At 45.0% G+C, this 9,289-nt stretch overlaps 1 long non-coding RNA gene across 1 annotated transcript; it reads right to left on the bottom strand.

The window, feature by feature from the left end:
- Positions 1 to 8,056: 8,056 nt before the first annotated feature.
- On the bottom strand, positions 8,057 to 8,748 carry LOC129689480 (uncharacterized). Its single transcript, XR_008722105.1, has 3 exons — positions 8,670 to 8,748; positions 8,371 to 8,492; positions 8,057 to 8,178 (listed from the first exon to the last, which is right to left on the bottom strand). It is a non-coding gene; the product is annotated as an uncharacterized LOC129689480 (long non-coding RNA).
- Positions 8,749 to 9,289: the final 541 nt, after the last annotated feature.

Here is a 9,289-nt window from a genome sequence, read left to right as displayed (position 1 = left end):
AGTATCCATGGGACAGCAGGAACCAGAGGCCTCAGACCAGACCAATGACTCACTGCAATGAACATTCGCAAGTAAAGACGCGTGGACAAAAGGGTGCACTGTGTGACACACCAGGGCACGCCACAGTTTTCCACAAAGGGGTGTTTTGTTGTTGTTTTGTTTTGTCTTGTTTATTTCTATTTGTGTTTTTCTTTTTCTTTTGGGGGGAGGTTGTAGGGGAGGAGATCAGATATGGAGGGACTGGGAAATGAGTGGGGTTGGAGTGCATGATATGAAATTCGCAAATAACCAATAAAAGGTTTTTAATTTTTTTTGTTTCTTGATTGTGTGTGTGTGTGTGTGTGTGTGTGTGTGTGTGTGTGTGTGTGTGCGTTGAGACAGGGTTTCTTTTTATAACCTTGGCTGTTCTGGACTTACTTTGTATACCAGGCTGGCCTCAAACTCACAGCGATCCACCTGCCTCTGCCTTCCTGAGTCCTGGGATTAGAGGTATGCACCACCATGCCCAGCTTAAACAGTTGTTTTGGGGTTTTTTTTTTGTTGTTGTTGTTTGTTTGTTTTCAAGTGCGTACTATATATTTTTACAAAGTTGTCTCTTTTCTTTGTAGTTATTATTACAATGTCACATGATCAAAAATATTAAACCTCAAGCTAATTTTTTTTTCATTTGGATGCACAAATGTCAGAATAAATCTTTGCAAAAATAATAGTTAAATAGCTTATATCCACCTAAGTTAAAGAGAATTCATAACAGTTTTTTTTCTTCCAGGAATGAGAATGCCCAAAGGCACTGACAGTTCTGACTGATGCCTCTGAAGCCATGGCTCTGACTTTGTATCTCTGAATTCACAGCTCCGGTTTATGGCCATGAGCACCCATATTCTGGCAGGTTGTTTGACCTATAGGTCTTGATCAAACCAAAGTAACCTGGGAAACACTATGGAATCTAGGAAAGATGGATCCTTAGCTCATCTCCCAGTCCTCCAAGGAAATAACCAGTCAGCTGTCCAATATTTATTGAGCCCTGCATCTGGTCCAGCCCTGTGCTAGACTCTGGGGCACCATGGTTCCACGAGTGATGAAATAAAAGGGTGAAAGAAATAAGCAAGAGACTGCACCTTTGAGTTTGTTCCTTATTTTTTAAAAGCTTTCTATTCAGTTGATGAGAGACACCACTACACAGAAGCTTAACAAAGCATGATAGAGATGAAAAGTCCGAAAGAATGTACAAGGGGAATAGCAGTTGTTGAGGCAATGAACATGGAGTGGGAAAGATGCCAGAAAGGCTGCTTCTGGGAGCAACAATCTGCTGTAATTTCGCTCTGGTGAACAAGGCCAGCAATAAGCCAATTCAAAGAGTCCCTCTCGGTGAGCAAATTATACATGAAAATATAATGTTCTGATAACCATTGCCAGGCTAGACACAAAACAAATCTTGGGTGGAAGGCCCAGGCTCTTGACTGACAGTCAGCTGTCTGGCAGTTGATCTCTTCCCCAGAGGCAGTCTTAATTCTATTGGTTTCCGGAAACTAAGGTTAAACATTTTATTAAGGATGCTAACTTCTACCAGAACTAGATTCTGAGCTTCAACTTAGAAAATAATTCTATCCCAGAAAATATTTAGGACGTTTTTGCTTTTACAGCAGAGGCAGCCATGCCTTCTGTGGGTTTGCCTGCCCCTACAAGGCAATACAGGCTACGAAACTCATATTACCTTGTATAAACTTTTTGCCAAAGGCCATGTCTGAACTCCTATATTCTCTCTCGAAGAAGGACAGCCTGGTCGCCTTATTCCTGCGTAACAGACATACTAGGATCAGGGTCAGACATGGGTACCAGTAAGTCTACAGCTTGTACAATTAGAGAGTACTGTTTGCAGATAAAACATAAAATCTGGGGGCTGGGGAGACGGCTCAATGGTCAAGGGCACTGGCAGCTCTTCCAGGACCCGGATTCAGTTCCCAGAATGCACATAGTGGTTCATAGCCCACTAGCTAGCTCCAGTTCTAGCGGACCCTATGCCCTCTTCTGACCTTCGCTAGCACCAAGCATGCACATAAGTACACAGACACACATGCAGGCAGATCACTCATACAAGTAAAACAGTAAAATAATATTTTTAAAACAATAAACTTTAATAAAAGGTAGGCATAACATGACTATTTCTGTAAGATGGAGGAAAAATATCAAGAGGAAATCCTTGAGTCCTGGGTGTCAAGTAAGTATTTCCTCCTAATTGAAATATTCCCTCCAGGAAGGAGGGGAAAGGCTCCCAAGACCCATTAATCTAAGAAAACTTTAAAACTCAGAAGGTTGCAAGTTTTGCAAGCCGCCTCCCTAAGGTTATGAAAGCAATAAACACTGTCTGGAGAGAAGACCCTCTTTGGCCAGCTAAACCGCCAAGACATTGCCCAGGGAGCTTCAGGGATGCAGCCTTCATAAATTGTCACCCAGACTGGGTAGCACTTTCTGGTGATGTAGCTGGCCCTGAGTCACCCACACTCCTGTGAGTAATCCTTTGCCCATGCTTCTGGAAGTAGTCCCTGTAAACTCATTAGTTCACTAAAGGTAGACTCGGATGGGACTTTTTCTTCTGTCTGTTTCCAGGGCCCTGCGTGGCTGAATAAACATTTGCTCATGTCTTTCTAGGAAAAGCCACATAAGGCCAGGAGATATAGGGTTGTTCTTCAGGAGCCTCTCACCTATAAACGGGTTTGCAGCAAAGCTCCCCAACTGCATCTTGGCCTGTCCTACCCACCAAGGAGACAGTATCCCCCTCAGACTCTAAATTCTAAACTCTTGTCTACTCCCCAGTAGTTCAGCCTCTGACTAGTGGGCTCCTCCTATAGGCAGGCTCAGTTATGGCCCCCTAGTACCACTGCTACTCTGGGTAAGTCAGTACCCATCAACCTACCCTGGTTTCACCCAACAAGCAAAAATGGCAATTTGCTTCTCTGTGGATAGATTCAACAAACATCTGTTGACCAATAGGAGCCAAGCACCGTGCTGAGGTGGAGATGAACTTTCTAGTAAATGAAGATAATATCTACATATATTGAAGAAGTGGGCTCTCTTTCCTTCATTTATTTCCACGATATTTACTGTGAAAATCGCCTCTGTGCCAGGATCTGAGCCACAGAAGCCTGTCAAGGAAACAAAACTGACACTCCCACTTAATAGATGAAGGCTCTCAGCTCCCAAACCTGCCAAGTATCTGCTGATAGCAGAGTCAGGGTCAGAGAGGTGAGTCGAAAGCTTTACAGCCAGAGGTTTAACCTACTCCACATTAACCATCCAGCCAGAGCCTTCTAGTTATGATGCAGACCCATATATACACATTCACACAGATAATAGATGCTTATGTGTTGCAATTTACAGAGCATTTCTTAGAAATTGCATCATCCATCTTCTAACAACCTTGTGAAGCACCAGGGAGAAGTGGGAGGAAAAGGCCAGACCTTCCTGCTGTCCTGTCGGCTAGCTGAGAGCCTGGAGGAAACCCCTTTCCGGCAGAACCAGGAGGGTGCTGATTAAATCATTTCTAAGGCTCCACAATGCTGCTGTCCTTTGATCATCCCTCTGCTAACTTCAACCATATATCCCTTCCCACGGGCCCCTTTGTCATGTGAGTGGCATCAGAGGAGGCAAGTAAGTAGGAAGAAAAGGAGGGGAGAGATTGATGGCAGGGTTTGAAGCTATTCAGAAGCAGAAGCAAATGTGCAGCCACCAGAAAACTTAAAGCTATTTTGGCCAAAAGCCCTGACGCTGAGGAGTTCGCTAGATGTCGGGATTCGTTCCTGCTCAGCCAGCTGCCAGGGAGCAGGCTTTCTGAGGTCTGTCGGCATCGACCAGGGTCTGTGAAATTACCACACACTCCCCCACCTCCAGAATGTTCTTGCCCTTTCCAGGTACTAAACACACATTGTGGATGGTACCAAGCACCCCCGGAAGTGCCAGATTCCAGACATTGTTCCTCAAGAGACGAGGGATGCAGATGGGGGAAGGACCTGCTTGCAAAGGCCAGGCTGCCCAGATGACTCAGCAGACAGAGAGAAGCACTGCATTTTAAAGAATAGGTAGAGGGAGTCCTAAAATATTCCGTGATTCTCTTTAGAGAGTTGCCACTTCTCCATTTGATTTTTGTTGTTGTGGAGTAAGGTCACACCTTGTTTCTCTTTGAGGAAATGATTTCTGCTCCATCTCTATTTGTCAATCCTTCAGGATTGTAATCTGGGCCAATAATGAACTCTGGGAAATGTGCAGACACCTAAAATTAAAAGCAGATTGTCAAAGGGAATTGTGGTTCCCCAGAAGAATATGGAATGCCAGCCCTTGGCCCCCGTGTTCTTGAGTTAAAAGCAGAGAGCTTCGAAAGACCAGGTTGTGTGATGTGGGTAAGTGGCAGGTTTGTGTGCACACATCGAAAGGTTTCCTTCAGAGATCATAAGTAACCACTTCAATTAAAAGCTGTCCTCTTACAAAAATGGGCTTGTACCACTGTGGGATCAAGGGAGGCGGTATTTGTTTAAAGCCCTTAAAATTAATTAGATTGGGAAAAGGAATGTAAGTAAATTAATTAGCAGCAAATTTCCTATGCACAAAACCCCAAACAAAAATTGTCTGTGGCCAATTCAGACACTGCCCATAACTGGAAGCCATATAGCTCCATCCACACTGCACAGTCACACCACAGGCTCTGTGACATTTGGTCAGCACAGCCTTCATTCAGTCAACCCTGGGGGAAGGGGTGCAGGGTCGGGGGGAGAAGCCTGTGATCCTGAGTATCTCTGTCATCTCTGTGCCCTGGAGTTTGCAACATTCTCCTAGCTGGTTTCCAGCGGTCTCACCATGCGATCCACTGGCACATGAGTGCCCAGAACACCCCCTGAAACAATGTACCACCTAATGCTGGAGAGTTGACCTGACCTACTCATGTTTACCCAAGCCCAACACCCGCATCAGCATGTATACCTTTCAGCCCCCTCCCTTCCTGGAATGCCTGGTCATTTTCTTGAACTCAGCCCCCCTGGGCTTTCCAAGGTCTAACCACCTCTCCTCCATGGGGCTCTTCAGGACCGTCTAATTTTCCAACTCTCCTCTCTGCAGCTTCCTAATTATACTCCACTATTCCTCCTCTTCTCTTCCTGTATCTTGTTCTAACTTCATCTGACTTCTAATCATGCCCCTCCCCCCTCTCTCCCATCTAGTTTTTTGAGGACACCACTTTATGTGCAGTCACGTTGAGATCCCTACTGGGTGGGCACAAAGCTTTCTTTGAACATGGTAAAAGTTCTGTTTAGAAGGTGGCACAGGCCCTGTCCGATCCGCCTGGATGAACATCTTGCCCAGTGTCTACAAGCCTGTGCCCTTGAGCCATTTCTAAAATTCCCAGTTCTTCCCCTGTAAACGGAGACAGTTGCACTACCTTAAAGGGACGTTGGAAGGTTTGGGGTGAGGCACATTTGGTATTCAGGAAGGTTTGGTGTGTGCTACTCAACACTGGTGAGACATGATTATCAGCACCGGCTGTTCCTGGAATCTAAAACATGAGAGCTCAGCTGGTAAAGGCACTTGCCATGGAAGCTTAGTGACCTGAGTTTAATCCTCAGAACACACACAAATGTGGAAGAAGAGACCAACCCACAAAATTGTCCTCTGATCTCCACAGAAGTGCTCATGCACACACACACACACACACACACACACACACACACACGTACATACACACTTGGCATCATCATCATCATCATAAAGCTTTTTAAAATGACAGATAAAATAAGCCTGAGAACAGAGCCAAGCCTTAAATAAGGACGAGCCTTTGAGTGAAGACAGACAAATCCGTGAGACAGACCTCGATAACAAGCCTACAGGAGAATTTTAGGTAAAACGAAGCTGGGTAGACAGAGACTAGAAGAAAGTCACCTCACAGCAGTGAAGGCCAAACAGCCAATTCTCACCCAAGTAGATGCGGACTTCTCCTGCCAGGGCTCTCCCTGTCTCAAGATACCTTCCCACTGAGTGGTCTTTACATCCCTCCCAACTGCCAGAGAATCATGGCTCATTCTCCACACAACCCACACTGCCAGGTCACCTTGGCTGGAAGTACCATCCCAGACCTTAAGTGGAAAACAACTCTGCAGGAAAGGAAACTGCCTTCTCACTCTGTGTTACACTGTGTCCAGTGCTGCTCCGGCGGGGCCAGTTCACCCGTGATGCCTCATAGCCTACGCTCAGCATCTTCCTAATCCCACAGACTGCTCTTAGCTTTGCCTGTGGCTGCCTACTGCGGAGGTAGCGTGTTACCAATACAATTGTTTACACTGTTGGTGATTAAGTTCCCCCGTGGAATCTGTCTGTGTTCTGACCCTGCTGCTCTCACTGAACAATTTCACTTCTGTTCTCACCTTTGAACATGTTGCCGATGCTCCTTTTTCTGTACCAGGAAAGAGGCCATACCGAGATGGACGCTGTTTGTTAAGAAATAAGTAATGCAAAGAGAATTATCCTCCATAGGTTGACAGTGCTTCTGCCAGAAGATTCGAGTTATTAAATAAAAAAAAAAAAAAAATCACAGTGCGAGTAATGGGATACATTCCTATGAGTGTAGGGTCAAAGAGGCCCTAGAAATCTCAAGAACAACATAGGCTACTGCATTTTGCCCTTGATTACACACCATAACTGCATGGCAAGTCCTTATTGTTGAAGGCATCACACATTTTAGCTGCAGGACACAGAGAAATCAATTTTAAACTAACCAGAAAACGTCTCCTCTTCTGGCTAGCTTCCATAGTCCCAGAAGGTGCTATGTGGGCTTCTGGTCATAGCCAATGCTGGACCCTTCATACTACAATAGTAAAATGTCCAGCACGATGTGCCTACTAGTACCGGAGTAGCATGACTGTTACGGAGTAACTAATTGTTTTGAGGTGTACGCTACGGGAGGGAGTTTCACACCTCCTGCTGTAATTTGGGTCAAAAGCCATGGCTGGTCATGTGTTAATGAGTCCAATTCCGATAGTATCAATTCTACATGTTGACATATTATGCTCTTTAAAGATGCTTGATTCTCCATACAACATCTGTGGACTCAAATGGGCTTTGGAGTTCAGATCGTACAAAGAAAACAGACATTTGAGGTTGGTGACCACAGCCTAATACGAAATGCTTGTCCAGGGAAACTGAAGAGTTTCCACACTAAGTGGGGTTCACGAAGAGTATGATCAGTTCAGACTAGGTTTCACAACAAGCCAATGAGGGGATCAGAAAAGTGTGTGTGGCCAGTCAGCATCCATCCCTACTGAGCCACCCTCTGCTCTTACGTGCATTATCTTTTTTTAGCCACACAACAGTGCTACACAAGGGAGACATTGTTCATGACACGCTATAAATGAGGAAAGTAAGGCTCAAAGAGGCTAAGTATGTTGCCAATGTCAAATGAAAAAAAAAAAGGAAAAGAAGAGAAAATGAGGCACCAATGTTCACATGCTTTGTTCCCATGTTACGTGGACAGTGTCCCAGGTGCAGGATGCTTGCCAGTTATGAGAAACAAACAGAAGAAAATTTCAGCTTTTAACTGTAGTTTTCAGTTTTCATGCTCGTCTTCTTCAAGAAGGTGTTTCAGCCGGAAGCAGGGGTGGCTACTGAAAGGTAAGTGCCAGGCTTCTGGCAACCAGGCCATGAGCGCCATAGAATTCACCAATAAAGATGTCAGGTGACAGGCCCAAGTCTGGTAGCGCATGGGTGACAGGGATGGTCACATTTTCTCTTGGGATCTCACAGAATCTATGGTCAACATTAAAAGCTCAGATTTCATTTGAACTAATTAATTTCTCTAAATGATTTTTTTTTTAATTTAGAGAGTCTCCCAATGTAGTCAGGCTCGCCTAAAACTCACTATGGAGCCCAGGATGACCTGGATCTTATTACATATCCCAGACGGAGCAAATTTTTAGCCACAGTGTCACTCTTCTCCTGGCCCCCCAAGTACTTGGATTAATTGTGTGCACTACCACATCTAGCTTTTAAAAATATTTATAATTGTTTTATTGTTGCTGTTGTTGTTCATTTCTCATCCCTGTGACGTATATCTGGCATAAACCCCAGGAGGAAGATTGATTCGGGATCACAGCCTTGGCGCTTCCAAATCACCACAGTAGTTGTGCATGGTACTCAGCATCCCTGCAGCCAAGGAAGAGAAAGGAAGATGTTGGGTCTACACTGTGGCCTTCCCCCATCTTTCAAAGGGGCTGTCCATAGTCACAGATGTTTACCGCTTAGTCCCTCCCCTCTGGAAATGCCCACTGAGCCCTTCCAGTGCTTCTTGGTCCACTTGAGTTGACAGTAATGATTACCCGTTTCACAGTAGTTTACCTATGAACAACCGGACGTCTCCACAATCCAATGTCTTCATTCCTTCACGGGGCTAATGGGATCCTGCCGGAAGGTTGGTGTTCTCTGGTCAGCCTTGGTAGACTGAGAGCCTGATCTGGACTCTAGGAAGGATAGAAGAAGAGGCTTAATGAATGGAGGAGGCCAAGGGACTGAAGCCACAAAAAGAGTGATGTTTGTTGGGGAGGGTTGAGAACAGGCTGGGTAGGACATCCAAAACACACAAAGAAAATTCACAGGCAAGAAAGACTGCAGCACTGGCAAAGAGAAGATAAACTCACTTCCCACGATGATTTCTTGTTCAGGAAAATGGTGGAAGTGCCAGATAACTAAAGGGGAAAAAAAATACAACTAAGTGGGCATTTTAAGTATTTTTGAATGATTCCCAAAAGGACAGAAATATAATAGCTAAATTTTAACAAGTATTGATAAAGCAGAGGAAGATCATTCCAACAGCAAAATAGAAAACAGAGAGCGGGAGAGAGAGAGAGAGAGAGAAGGAATAAACCATATATACTAAACAAAGAAAAAAACACTTCCAGAGTTTTCCTGGTTTCCAAGGTGATCGCCCCAAATTCAAGTTTATCAAGTTAGTGGTCTTTCTCCAGGTCAGTAAAATCCCCTTCTAGGAGAAGAACTAACTGAGTGTGCAACACAGTCAGTTGTACAGTTTCTTTGTGGAGAAAGGCAAGCATCCCTTTTTCTCCCACACTGGGAAGCCAGGCATCTGCCGGTTATCATTTGAGATTGAACGGGAAGCATCTGCTTCTTGGGCTATTGTTTCCAAGACACGAGACCCTCACCCGGGGCTGCTTCTCACTCATAGAACTCTCAGGGAGACTCTCACTGTCACGTCTGGACAAATGAGCATGCCAAGGCTTGTCGAGGCAATCGTGGGTAT

The sequence above is a fragment of the Psammomys obesus genome, unplaced genomic scaffold (assembly GCF_907164565.1).
Source record: "Psammomys obesus unplaced genomic scaffold, mPsaObe1.curated_primary_1811, whole genome shotgun sequence".
In the NCBI taxonomy this organism is placed as follows: domain Eukaryota; kingdom Metazoa; phylum Chordata; class Mammalia; order Rodentia; family Muridae; genus Psammomys; species Psammomys obesus.
This window is presented reverse-complemented; position numbering and strand designations above follow the sequence as displayed.